General features: G+C 46.9%; 1 long non-coding RNA gene across 1 annotated transcript; it reads left to right on the top strand.

The window, feature by feature from the left end:
• Positions 1–1268: 1268 nt before the first annotated feature.
• LOC144313533 (uncharacterized) lies at positions 1269–2535 on the top strand. Its single transcript, XR_013379171.1, has 2 exons — positions 1269–2088; positions 2329–2535. It is a non-coding gene; the product is annotated as an uncharacterized LOC144313533 (long non-coding RNA).
• Positions 2536–13672: the final 11137 nt, after the last annotated feature.

The raw sequence follows: 13672 nt of genomic DNA, 5'->3' as shown, positions 1-13672 counted from the left end.
TGCTCTGTGCTCCCTGCCAGGGTGGACCCTGGAGGTAGGGTAGAGCAGAGAGTGGCACTAAAAGAACCACAGAAAAATGGCCTCTTCTCTGAGGAAAGGGGAACACTGACTACAAAGCTCCTGTGGTGTGCTCATGCATGCACTTTTAGTCCTATCATTGGCATAACAACATTGTGAGGGGGGCGGATTTTACCGTTAGTGTACAGGGAAGGAAGCCAAGAGTCAGAAAGTTAAAGTCACTTGCACAAGATCACACAGCTAGTGACTGGTAGGGACTGAGCTCTCCCAAACACGGAGATGTTTCCAAGTCAAATCCTAATATTGAAGTGCTGGAGACATGGAGCTGCGGTCTCGTTTGAGGGTGGGTGCCGATGATCCATACCCCATAGAAACCAAGCAGAGCTGTCTTCCACAATCTGGTTCAGGATCAGAGAGCTCTGCAGGCCACCCCCATCATCTGATGAGGAGACACCAGCTAGATAACCCACAGGTATCAGCACTGCGGTGACCCCTCCCAGAATTCGTACCACATTCATTCTTGGAAGACAAGGGCATGCTGGCTAGAAATATGAGCTTTAGAGAGAAAAGACACTAACATTTATGGTGCCTTCTGTGTACCAGGTGATCCTCATCCACTGTTTTAGTTAACACGCCCAACATCTGGAGGTGACAAGCATCGTGGACCCTCCAATACAATTGAGAATATGGACCCAGAGAAGTGAAGCAACTGGCTCCAGGCCCCCAACCAGGGGGTGGAGGAGGAGAGATTCAGACCCATGACTTGTCCCAGTGTCCTGTCCATCATAGCAGGCTGCCTCCCCAAAGTGCAGATGGGACACTGTGTGAACCAGGAGGACAATACTTCTTGAAGCGTATCAGTCAGCCGTTGCCATAGTAATGCTGCATAATAAGCCACCACAAAACTCTGGCTTACAATAAACACTAATTCTCACTTCCACAGTTTTGTAGGCCAACCATGGTTTGGCTAATAATCTAGGCTTGGATGTTTTGGTAGGCAGATCATCTGTAGAAGGTCCAGCAAGATTCCTATTCTTTGATATATGTGTTCTTGAGTATGGGTGGGATCTGTGAGTATAATGGGATGGTCACTACCTCAACATGGTTACACAATCTGGCAAAGGTGACAGTACAGTCACTCTTGTGATCACATTACATTACACAAGACTCCATCATAATAGACTAGAGTGACATTCTCCTGCTGTCTTTAAGAAGCAAGCTGCTGTATTATGACAGGGTCATTGCTAGGATATTAGGGTACCCTCTAGGAGCTGAGAGTGACCCATGCAACAGCCAGCAAGAAAGTGGGGAGTCAGTCTTACCCAAGGAACTGGGTTCTATCAACACCCTGAATGGGTTTGGAAATAGATTCTTCCACAATCGAGCCTCCTGATGAGTTCATAGCCCCCACTGACAACTTGATTTCAGCCTTTTGAGATCCTGATTAGAGAGCCCAGTTATGTTGTACCCATACTTCTGACCTACAGCAACTGTAAGGGGGGGTGGGGTTGTGTTAAACCACTAAGTTTGTGATCATTGGTTAGGCAGCAATAGAAAGCTAACATAGATGGGCAGCACAACTTTAGACTCTAGATCTGATGATATTTGTTCTGGAGAGCCCATGAGAAAGGTTGCTACTGGACCATGAGTACAGATCATCAGAGTTCAAAGGGCATTGTGGAGATCCCATGTTGAACCCCATTTCAAGTTTCTTCTCTTGTCAGATCCACTAACGTCCCATTGGCCAAGCAAATCTCATGGTCAAGCCCAAGATCAAGGGACTGGAAGTCCGTTCCACTCACCCTGAGGCCTGAAAAGTCTAGATATCTATTACCAGGGAGTTAAGAATTAGGATCCATTACTTGGGAAATTTAGCACACATGCACAAAATCCCTCTGGCTGGTTTTACCTCCTCCACGTCCATCAGTACACAGCTGAGCATAAGCAGTTACCTCCATCATACATTTGAAGCCCATGAAGCCTCCCTCACCAGTGCTGCAAATTGGTCCATGGAGAGCGGACATCCAAGAAAGGAAAGTGGGAACTGGGAGAAGTCAGGGTGAGGACCAGGTACCAGTATGAAATTTGTGGGTTATCAGAAACAGTTTTGGGTAAAACTGACATGAACAGAAGTATTCCCAGGCAGAAGGGCTTAGGTAAGTGTTGGGGTATGGGTGGCTGGGTTCCTTGATTCTTTGGGCTGGGCCACATCCACCTGACCCTATAGAACTGCCTCCTTTTGTGAATCTAGCCCTTAAGGCCAGCTCCTTAGCTGCCTATATCATATGGATAAATATTTCCTTTTGCCAGGTATTTCATATACATGATTTGCTTATGGTTTTAAGATGGAAGTCAAACAGCATGTTCTAATCCTAACACCACTACTCGAGCAAGTAGTCTCTCTGAGGACTCAGTGTTCACATTATCTTATAAAAATGGCATAAACAATGGTACCAACCTCTGAGGCAATTGTGAAGATTATACGAGCTCACAGAATAAAGAAACCAATTTCACTTTCTTTAGCCCTGCGTTTCACAAACATAGTGACCATTGGATCTTTTATTATAGGGATGTTTATTAACATGAGAGAGAGATGCCTGGAGTTTCCTAGCAGCCAATGGAAAATAGGAAAACCAATGAGTTACACAAGTACTGATGTCAATGAGAAAATAAGAAACTTGCTAAAGGATAGTTCTCCCTGGTGTCTTCCTAAACAGGACAGTGTGATGTCAAAAATAAGAACTCAGGAATAAACTCCTGAAATATATAAAGATGTGCTGTGAAGGATTATTTTTTTCCCTTTTTAAAAATTTTTATTTTATTTAAATTCAATTAATTAACATATATAGAGCATACTAGCTTTAGAGATAGAGTTCGTTGATTTATCAGTTGTATATAATACCCAGTGCTCATGACATAACATGCCCTCCTGAATGCCCATCCCTCAGCTACCCTATCCCCCCACCCGCCTCCCCTCCAGCAACCTTGGTTTGTTTCCTATAGTTAAGAGTCTCTAAAAAAAATTGTTTTTTTTTAAAGTCTCTTCTCCCTCTCCCTTCGTCTTATTTTATTTTCCCCTCTCTTCCACTATGCTCCTCTGTTTTGTTTTTTAAATTCCATATATGAGTGAAATTATATGATAATGTCTTTCTCTGATTGACTTATTTTGCTTAGCATAATACCCTCTAGTTCCATCCATGTCGTTGAAAATGGCAAGATATCATTTTTTTGAGGGCTGTAATATTCTATTGTCTATATATACACCACATTTTCTTTATCCATTGCTCTGTCGATAGCCATCTAGGCTCTTTCCATAGTTTGGCTATTGTGAACATTGCTGTTATAAATATTGGGGTGCAGATGCCCCCTTTCAGATCACTACATTTGGATCTTTGGGGTAAATACCTAGTAGCGCAATTGCTGGGTCATAGGGTAGCTCTATTTTTAACTTTTTGAGGAATTGCCATAATCTTTTCCAGAGTGGCTGTACCAGTGTGCATTTCCACCAGCGGTGTAGGAGGGCTCTCTTTTCTCCACATCCCCACCAACATTTATTGTTTCCTGACAGTTTTCCTTAAAATTTAATTTTAGCCATTCTGACTGGTGTGGTTTTGATTTATTTGTACTTGAGGAACTGTTTCTTATAAAGGTCTTCAATACAGATTGAGGATAATTCAGTAAAAGTAACCCTGATGGCAGGTGAGGAGAGATAAGAACAGGATGTGATCTAGACACTGGATTCCCTGACGTCTTCATTTGACCCCAGGATCATTTGGAATTCCTAAAGAGGGAACGTAAGCTCACCTCCCCCCAAAAAAAAAAAAATCACACTTATCATGACTTCTTTTTTTTCCCAACTGAGCTTTTGATAAATATTGAATGGAAAAGAGTTGGACAGTAAACATCCTGGAGAATTTTTAAAGTATACAGATACTGAAACAGTTTTCTTGTAGACGGACGGCATTGTCAGAATCTGACAATCTCTGTCCTTAAAGGTCCTATGTTTAGAGCTTTTACACTTACCGTATGATTGATGTCATTGGATTTAGGTCTACCATTTTATTATTTCTTTGTCTGTAATCTCCTTTTCAAATTTCCTCTTCTTTCTTCCTGCCTTGTTTTGGATTGTTTTAGTACATTTTAACATTCCATTTTAGTTTATCTGTTGGCTTTTCAGCATATACTTTAATATTTTTTTAGTGATTGGTCTAGCTATTATTATATATCTACCATCCATCGTCTACTTAGAGTTAATATTTTATAATTTCAAATAAAATACAGAAACTTAAAACCCTTGATGTTATAGCTGACATGTGTATTACATGTACACACATTGAACACTCCCAAACAATATTATACTTTTTCCTTGAACAATCATATATTTTAAAGAACTTAAGAGGAGAAAAATAGTTTATTCTATCTTCCCAGATATCTCCCATTTCTGTTGCCTATTCTCTATTCCTGAATTCCCAAGTTTTCCTCTGGTATCAGTTCCCTTCAGCTAGAACTTCCTTTACTCTTTTTTTTAGAGATTGTCTGCTGGTTAACAATTCTCTCCCTCATCCAAAAGTATATGTATTTCCAACTTCACTTACAAAGGATTCTTTTTCTTTTTTCTTTCTTTCTTTCTTTCTTTCTTTCTTTCTTTCTTTCTTTCTTTCTTCTTTTTTTGCTAGGTATTAAATTCTGGGTCAACAGTTTATTTCCTTTCAGAAAAGATGTTCCAATGTCTTCTGGAGTCTGTGGTTGCTGAGGAAATATCCACAGGTACTTGAACTGTTGCTTCCTTTTGTATAAATGTGATTTTTCTCAGAATGCTTTAAAACCTTTACTTTACCTTTTATTTGCAGAAGTTTGATTAGATTGTGTTTAGGTGCGGTTTTCTTTGAGCTTATCCTCTCTGGGACTCACTGACCTCTTGAATCTGTAAAGTTACTTTTTTTCACTTACATTTGGAAAACCTTCAGCCATCATGTTTTTATTTAATATTTTTCCTGTATCTATCTCCTACTTGCCTTATTCAAGGATTTTGATGATGGAAATACTAGAGCTTTTATTATTGTCCAACAGTTCTCTGAAGCTCTGTTCATTTTTTTCAATCCTTCTTTCTCTGTTTTTCAGATTAAATCATTTCTCAAATTCAGTGACTATTTTCTGTTATCTCCATCCTGCTATTAAATGCACCCAGTGATTTTTATATTTTTTCTGATACTATTTTGATAGAAAAAAATTTAGTTAGTCCTTTTTTTGTAGTTATCTATTTCATTGCTGTGAACTTCTATATTTCCACTCATTTCAAGAATGTTCACTTTACCTCATGGAGTGCAGTTATAAAAGCTACATTAAAATCTTTAATAACTCCAATTTCTGAGTCATATCAGGGTTAGCATCTATTGATTGTTCTTCCCCTTGAGAATTGGCTGAGTTTGCTGGTTCTTGATACATCAAGTAAATTTGGACTTTTGAAACATCAGGTTGTGAGACTCTGGATTCTGTTAAAATCCTTTGGAGAATGGGGATTTTGTTTGTTTTGTTGCTGTTTTAATTTAGCAGAAAATCAACCCATTTAAGTCCAGATTTCAAGATCTGGTGGGAAAGATGGGATTATGTCGGTGTTTAGCTTCCCACACTGTCACAGTTGCATGTGACTGCACCTGCCTTCAGGGAGGCAACACAGAGAGAAATATATATATATATATATATATATATATATATATATATATATATATACATTTTTAAACTCTGGGATTCCTTCCACATTCTTTACAACATGGGGCCCCTTTGCCTTGTTTCTGTATCCAGATGGACAGGTTTTCTCTCTGGGTTTTAGATGCCCCACTTGCCACCATTGCCATCATCTCAATGTAGCTCCACCATAGGGGTTCATCTCGGGGCAAGGCACAGGTTGAAAAAACAACTTTAGAACCCCAGAGATTTCTCACACTCTCTGGCTGACATGAACTTTTTTTTCCCGATACCTGTGGCCAGAAATACAAGGTCCCACTTACAGATAAATGGGTTCCATATGACCAGTGGTCCTGGAGTTCTCCATAAACTCTCTGCCTGCTGACCTCAAGGTTCTGTCCATTCTTGGGCCCCTGGTTCTGCAGGAAGTCTTAATGCTTGGAGGTGCCTAAAATTACCAAAAGAAGCTGATACGAATAGTTTTCTATCAATGATACATTTTATAAGTGCTAGGTAGTGCTCTAAGCATTCTGCACCTACAATCTCTTTCCGTTCTCAAGTCAGCCTATTTTTATAGTGAGCAATTCATGCCCTGCTTTGGATCTCACACATAGGGAGCATCGAACTCTGGTTCAAATGAACCCAGAGCCTGCCTTTACCTGCTGGGTTTCGTGCCTCAAACTCAGGGACTCTACATAAGGCAGCGGCCTCAGAGCCAAGGAAGTGGATCCCAGCTATTTAAAATGTACCAAAAAAAAAAAAAAAAGATGATTTTTTCCCCCTCTGTAGGAGGTCCAGGATCCAAGTGGGAATTAAGAGCTGAACCTGGCAATGGCTGAAAAAAAATTCTATATGATTGTAGCACCAGGCTGAACTGAATAAGACATGTGTAACTCATCTGTTCGAACAGTTTTCAAACAGTTCATCTCAAAGAAACATTCCCCTGAGAGGCCAGTCTATGCCAGGTCCTGTTCAAGGTGTTTTAGAAAGAGCTGAGTTGGGGAGAGACACATAGATGATGTCAGTGGCACAAGAGTGGGCTCTGACTGAGGGAAGCCTGGATGAGGAGCATCCACCCCAGGGGTTCCCACCAATGGGTGCAAGCTGGGGCCACTTATAGGGCCGGTGCCAGACCCCACCCCAAACAACTGAATCAGCATTGTGGTGTCAGCGAAGGGTGATTTTTAAGCATCCCAAGTGATTCTAAGCTGCAATCAGGACTGAGACCCCTTGACTAAGCTAGAAGGAGGCATCAAGATCTACCCACCGTCTGGCTGGGCTCATGGGATGCTGAAGACAGGTAGAAAGCATAAGGTACAAGAAATAAAAGGAACTTTATCAAAATCGATGCTAACCAGTGCACTCACTTGAGATGAAGGCCAGAAGAGGGGGCAGCCCACGGCAAAGACTTCCCAAAAGAGACCAGACAAGTGGGCCCCAGTTTTGCTAGTAATTTTGTAATCTATGGTACCCCCCCCCTTACCTCTGTAAGCTCTGATCAAATGTAATTGTCGTGGTCTTATCTTGTTGATCACTTTCTTCATCCATCAGCATCCTGCATGTTGAATGTACATCCTTAGATTCCTGAAAAATACCTTTGTGTGGGTGGAGAATTTACACAAATATCTTTGTGCTGTGGATTTCCTTCTGTTTCTTCTCACGTTCGGGTGACACTGAACTCCCCCCATGGGACTATATCAGATTTCGCCTCTGCCTCCACTCTCGTAAATGCTGCTGGCTGAACACCCTCGCGCCAGCCCCCTTACGGGATGGCCTGAACGCCTGAGGGTGGATGGAGAGGACAACAAGCGCTGCTGGACAACACCGTGCTCTCGAGGGGTGACCTCCATCACCTCTTTCCTCATCTGTGGTCGTGTCCCCAGAGACAGATTGGCCCTCAAATCACACCTCCGGGATCCATGGGTCCATTAGCCTGGCACACATTTGGGTATAGTTCTTTCATGACAGAAGAGGGCAAAGACAGTGTGTGTGTGGGGGGTGGTCCCCAGGACCACCGTCACCACTGACACCCATATCTTTCAGAGTTTGGGGGTTCCCAAGACCACCTTCCCAAGGTTTGGTAATTTGCTAGAAGGACTCATAGGGCTCATTGAAAGCTGTTACAACCGTGGTTATGGTTTAGGACAGCACAAGGGCACAGAGATAAATCAGCCTGGAGTGGAGAGGCATGGTGGAAACTAGGGGCCAGGGGAGCCCCAAACACTGAGCTTCTTGCCCTGTGGAGTCAAAGCCAGTGACAACTCCTCGTGATAGCAATGTGTGTGTACAACAATACGTGCAAACTGTCACCAGGAAAGCTCATCTGAGCCTTGATATGCAGAGATCTTATTGGGGAGACATGTCTGATTGCCCATGTAGCTCACCTTTAGTGTACAGACCCTCTGGAGGTGGAGCTGACCCCTTTAAAGGCCCTAGGATATTAGCCAGGTGAGGCTTGACTCTGCTGCAGAGACAGATAAACCCCAAGTCTCAGTGGGCCTACACAGTAAAGTTTTGTTTTCTCCTTTGAGCTCCTGTACCACTTGGAATGCGTGGCCTCCCCGGTCCCTATAGCTGGGGAAGAGGAGGGCGACCAGGGCATGCTGGCTCTTAGCTGCCTCAGCTCAGAGGTTACACTGTCATTTTCTCGAATGGAATTGGCCACATGGCTCCAACTTGCTAGTGCAAGGCCTTCTGGGAAATGAAAGGCAATCCATGGAATACTTGTTGGCTGGAGACTCATTTCCCAAGCAGCAGCCCTGTGAGCATGAGCAGATCCCCAGGGGAAGCGGAGGGGGGCCAAGGGGAGCGGTTCACAAGGTGTGCCCACCCATGCTCCATCCCCAACCAGAATTCCTGGAGGAATCTGAGTGCTTCATGCCAACTCCAGAGAGTCTGGGAACATGGGAATAATTCAAGTGGCCCAGAGAGCTGATGGGGGAAAGAAGCCAGCTCCAAGGGAGAACAGAGGAAGCGAGGGCAGAGGGCTGGATGGGAGGGAGGGTGGCACTTAGGCCACCAGGAATTCCGGACGAGGCCTCCTCATGCTGGGGCCAAAGGGGATGGACTTGCACTGAGTCAGGGTTCTTCACGGGGATTAGGAGCTTTGTCTCCTCTTTGCTCTGTGGGTAACTCAGGGTTATGGCCCTTGCAGGGCCATCACAGGGCTTAGCACTCTCACTAGATGAGCTCTGTGATGAGACTGGCTCTCCACTTCCCCCTGTAGACAGTGAAGGAGGACCTGCTATGACCCCCAGGGAGCCCAGCTATTGACCAGACCCTGGCCCCTCTCAAGAGCTGGCTCGCGCTCTCTGTACTCCCTCATTTAATCCTCACAAAGACCCTGCGAGCTACAAATTACGGTCCCCTCACTTCACAGATGAGAAAACCAAGGTCTAGGGGGGCAAAGACAAATACTCAAGATTACACCATAGATAGTGAAGCTGGGGTTTGAACCCAAACAAGGAATCAGCGTCCACACTGCTAAATGCATTCTGCAATGGAAAATTTCATGAGAGTAGATGGCGAGATGTAGCCATTCGCTGGCTGCAGCAATTATCCACCCCCCACCGAGCTCATCTCATCTGTACCCCCGCCCACCTCCCCTCCACATCTGGGGCTACTTCGGAGCAAATTCCAGACTCCCATCATTTCACCCTTCGATATGTCAGCACTTGTCTCTAAAAGATAGAGAAGAGCCCACATTCTTAACCACAGGGTCTGGTGTAGAGTAAACATCAACAAATATCTGTTGAATAAGTGAACGATCTCCAAGCGCCTGCCAAGTTGGAAGCATATTTATGAGTCTAAAAGGCCGCCGGGAGTGGTGGGACAATAACGGGCTTTACCATAAGGTTGGGGTTCAAACTCTGACTCTGCCAGTTGCCATGACCATGGGGCACCGGGTGAGCTCGTGGAAACTGCATGAACTGCAGGTTCCTCCTCTGGAATTCGGGCAACAGGATGCCACGACTTGCAAAGGTGCCAGGACTGGGTGAGAACGTGGCTGTGGGCATGCGCCGTCAACGGGAACAGAGCTCCGTCAGTGACTCACCCAATGTCCCTGTGCCTGTGTCTCTCCATCTGGAAAATGGGATAATGGCACTGCCCCCAGAGGGCTGCTGTGAGGAATATGTATGTTCATCTGTGTTGGATGCGTAACGCCTGGCGCTCTGCAGGTGCTCCACATGCGTCTTTGAGCATTAGAAGCCTGCAGCGTGGCAAGGTATGATCTAGGATAGCAGGTACTACCCCATAAGCTAGGACAGATAAGGACCAGGCTACACTCAGGATTAGAGACCCGCTTCTCAACGAAGGGCAGTTTGGCGGCCCAGGGGGTTCAGCAGCCTGGAGGTCATTATGGTTGTCACAAGTGGGTGAGTGGATTGCTCCTGGCATCCAGGAAGTAGAGACCAGGGGTGCTGCTACACCCCCACAATGCACAACACAGCCCCCAACAAGGAGTGATCTGACCCTAAATGTCAATAGTGCCGAGGCTTAGAAACTCTGGATTAGAGGGGGTTCAGGAGGGTCAGCTCCGTCGCTCAGAAGCTGGGAGGCAGAGGCCTCGGCCATCCTACACTGTGTCCAGACTCAGTAAGTTAATGGATTTTTTCCATCTTTGCCAGTGTAGCAGTTGAGCTGGTCTTCCCGGAAGACAGCTGGATGTGGCCACGCGGTACCCTCTGGTTTACTGAGTGTCCTCTCCAAGCCTGCACAGCTGGTCTGAGAGCGGCCAGGTCCTGGGGGATGGAGGGCTCTCCCGCGTGAGGGTTCCTGCTCCCACCCAGAGTACAAGGTCAGGTGGGGCGGTTCCAGCTCCAGCTGGATGTGCCTCTGGCCCCCATCCGGAGACCAGGAGAGGGATCTGGGGTGGGAGGCACAGTCAGAGGGGAAGCGCAGTGGAAAGTGTGTGGGCTTTTGGAGCCTCAGGGGCCTGTGGTCAAATCTCACCCCTTTTTAGTTACCAGCGGGTGACCTTGGCATGAAACTGAACCCCTCCAAGAGTCCTCTTTTCCATCTATAAAATGGGTAACAGCGCGTACTCACAGGAGATTTTGTTGCAATGAATATTGAGAGCAAGGGGAATAGTCCAAAGTTCCCAAGTGACCAGGGCTTATGTACATGCCTCTCAGTTCCCAGCCCAGGCCCTTCCCAGGATATTCATTCATTCATCTGTTTTTTTTTTTTGGACAGTCAATCAGTCATTCATCTGCGGTAGGAGACGGAAGGGTGAAACAGGCAGGGGCCTTGCAGACCCTGGCAAAGAGGCTGGGTTTTATTTCCAGAGTGAATGACAGCCACAGGGGCGTCTTGCATGGCACGATCTGCTGTATATCTAGGAAAGGTTGTCCGACTGTTGCATGGAGAGGAGCCCGTGGGTGGGCAAGATCCGGCCCCAAGAAGCCAGGGACCTGCGACGTGTGTCCAGCCCAGCGACAGTGGTGGCTGGGACCCAGTGGTGGCCATGGTGGTAGAGAGGACAGATTCAGGACTGATTTGGAAAGAGGGGCCTGTGAGTCTTGCTCATGACCTGGGACGTAGCTGAGGGTAAGAAGGGACGAGTGGGAAGTAACCCTAGAACTTTGGCCTGAAAAGTAAGTGGCAGAGAGGCCACTTACAGAGATGGGAGAATGGGGAGGAGCCAGGGGAGGGCTGGACAGGGGTTCCACAGTCCTGATCAGCCAAAGTGGGAGCACAGAACCTCCTAGGGGGCCCCCCACAGTGGAGATGGCACTGCCTGCCCATTGTGGGGCAGCAGGAGAGGAGGGGGCCCAAGGGCCGATGCAGGAAATTTGGTTGGTATTTCATTTCAGCTGAGAACACTTGGGGAGTGAGTGAGGTAGAGCCAGAGGAAGAAAATCGAGCTGAGGGGCCTCAGACACCCCAGCCTTCTGAGATCAAAGGGAGAGGGATCCAGTGAAGGGTCGTGCAAAGGAGCAGAGGGGGCAAAAAAAAAAACAGAGAATGGCACCCAAAGCCAGGATGGGAGGCAAGGCTCTCGAATGTCTAGGCCCACAGGAAATGGTAAATGCCCCTATGAACGCTGAGCCATGCTTGGAAAATGGCCAGGAGAGTGCCCCACCTGCATAGACTGTTCTTGAATGGGATTCCAGCTCCCCAGCCCCCAGATCCACCCCATTTGAACTATTCCCATGTTCCCAGCTTCCCCGGAGTTGGCAGGGAACGTAGGGAGCCCTCCAGGGATTGGGGATGGGGCATGGGTGGACACACCACAGGAACCGCTCCCCTCGGCACCTGCCCGCTTCCCTGGGGCTCTTGGGAAGGGCTGGGGTGGCCTCAGGCTCACGGGACTGCTATGTGGGGATGGGCCTCCACCCGACAAACCTTCTGTGTGGAATCACAGAGGGACAAGGGCAGGGGAGGGGCCCTGAACACACTGGGGTCCAGGCCCCTCCCAGCCCCCTCCCAGCCCCATAAATGAGACCCTCTAGGAACTGCGCACAGGCGTGGATATTATTTTTGTCATTGTTATTGTTGTTTTAGGTCCCCTGATGATCTGTCACACAGATTGTATTGACAAAAAATGGGGAAACTGAGGCCCCGGAGTCCCACCCCGGACTCTCTCATCCCCCCATTCCTCCGGGCTACACAGCAAGGCTGGCATTCTCATCCCCTCATAAAATACCTCCAGGGAGGAAGTGGGGTGGGGGGCTGCTGAGGCTCTATAACAAATTACCTTAAACAACAAATGATTATTTTCTCACGGTCCTGGAGGCTGGAAGTCTACGATCAGGGTGCAGCGTGGTTGGGTTCTGGTGAAAGCTCTCTGCCGGTTTGCAAACACTTCCAGCTGTGCTCTCGCGTGGCCTCTCCTGGCACGTGAGCATGGAGAGGACTTGGCATCTTTCCACTTCTTAGAAGGGCGCTAATCCCATCGTGGGGGCCCACCCTCAGGACCTCGTCTAACCCCCACTTACCTGCCAAAGGCCACATCTCCAATCACCATCACAGTGGCATGAGGGCCTCCAAGTAGGAATGGGGCCAGGGGTGGGGCACAAATATTCAGTCTGTAACACCAAGCACTGGTCTTACACTCCACTGGGTTACTTTCTCCCCCGTGTGGCCTTGAGCAAGTCATCCCCAACCTGACTCCTGGGGAAGGCAAATCCTTAAATAACAATTGCATGGCTCTCTGTGGTTTCTGAGGCATTTGAAACACACCATCTCTGACACCTCCACCACCACCCTCCCCCTCATGACCTTTTGAGGGAGAAGGCAGTGATTTTCAGGTTGGGGAAATGAAGCTCAGAGATGAAATCACTCACCAAAGGACACCCAGCTTGTGTTTGAGAGCAGATTTTCTTTCTCCTTTGCCCAAGGTTGCCTGGAATTGAGAGACACCACAATGGAGGCTCCTTCAAGGCAATGCCTGGGACGTAGGAGATGCTTGGAAATTGTCAGATCGATGGACGAATGGATGGATGGATGGACAGATGGGTGGATGGATGGATGGATGGATGGATGGATGGATGGATGGACAGATGGGTAGATGGATGGACAGATGGGTGGATGGATGGATGGATGGATGGATGGATGGATGGATGGACAGATGGATGGATGAATGGATGGTTGGATGGATGAATGGATGGGTGGATGGATAGATGGATAGACAGATGACGGATGGACGGATGAGTGGATGGTTGGATGGATGGATGGATGGATGGATGGATGGACAGATGGATGGATGAATGGATGGTTGGATGGATGAATGGATGGGTGGATGGATAGATGGATGGATGAATGGGTGGTTGGATGGATGGATGGACAGATGGATAGACATATGACAGATGGATGGATGGGTGGGTGGATAGACAAATGGATGGACAGACAGATGGATGGACAGAAGGGTGGACAGATGGACAGATGGGTGGATAGATGGGTGGATGGATGGATGGATGGATGGACTGATGGATGGACGGATGGACTAAAAGATGGGTAATTGGTG

Source organism: Canis aureus, chromosome 5 (assembly GCF_053574225.1).
Source record: "Canis aureus isolate CA01 chromosome 5, VMU_Caureus_v.1.0, whole genome shotgun sequence".
Classification (NCBI taxonomy): Eukaryota; Metazoa; Chordata; class Mammalia; order Carnivora; family Canidae; genus Canis; species Canis aureus.
This window is presented reverse-complemented; position numbering and strand designations above follow the sequence as displayed.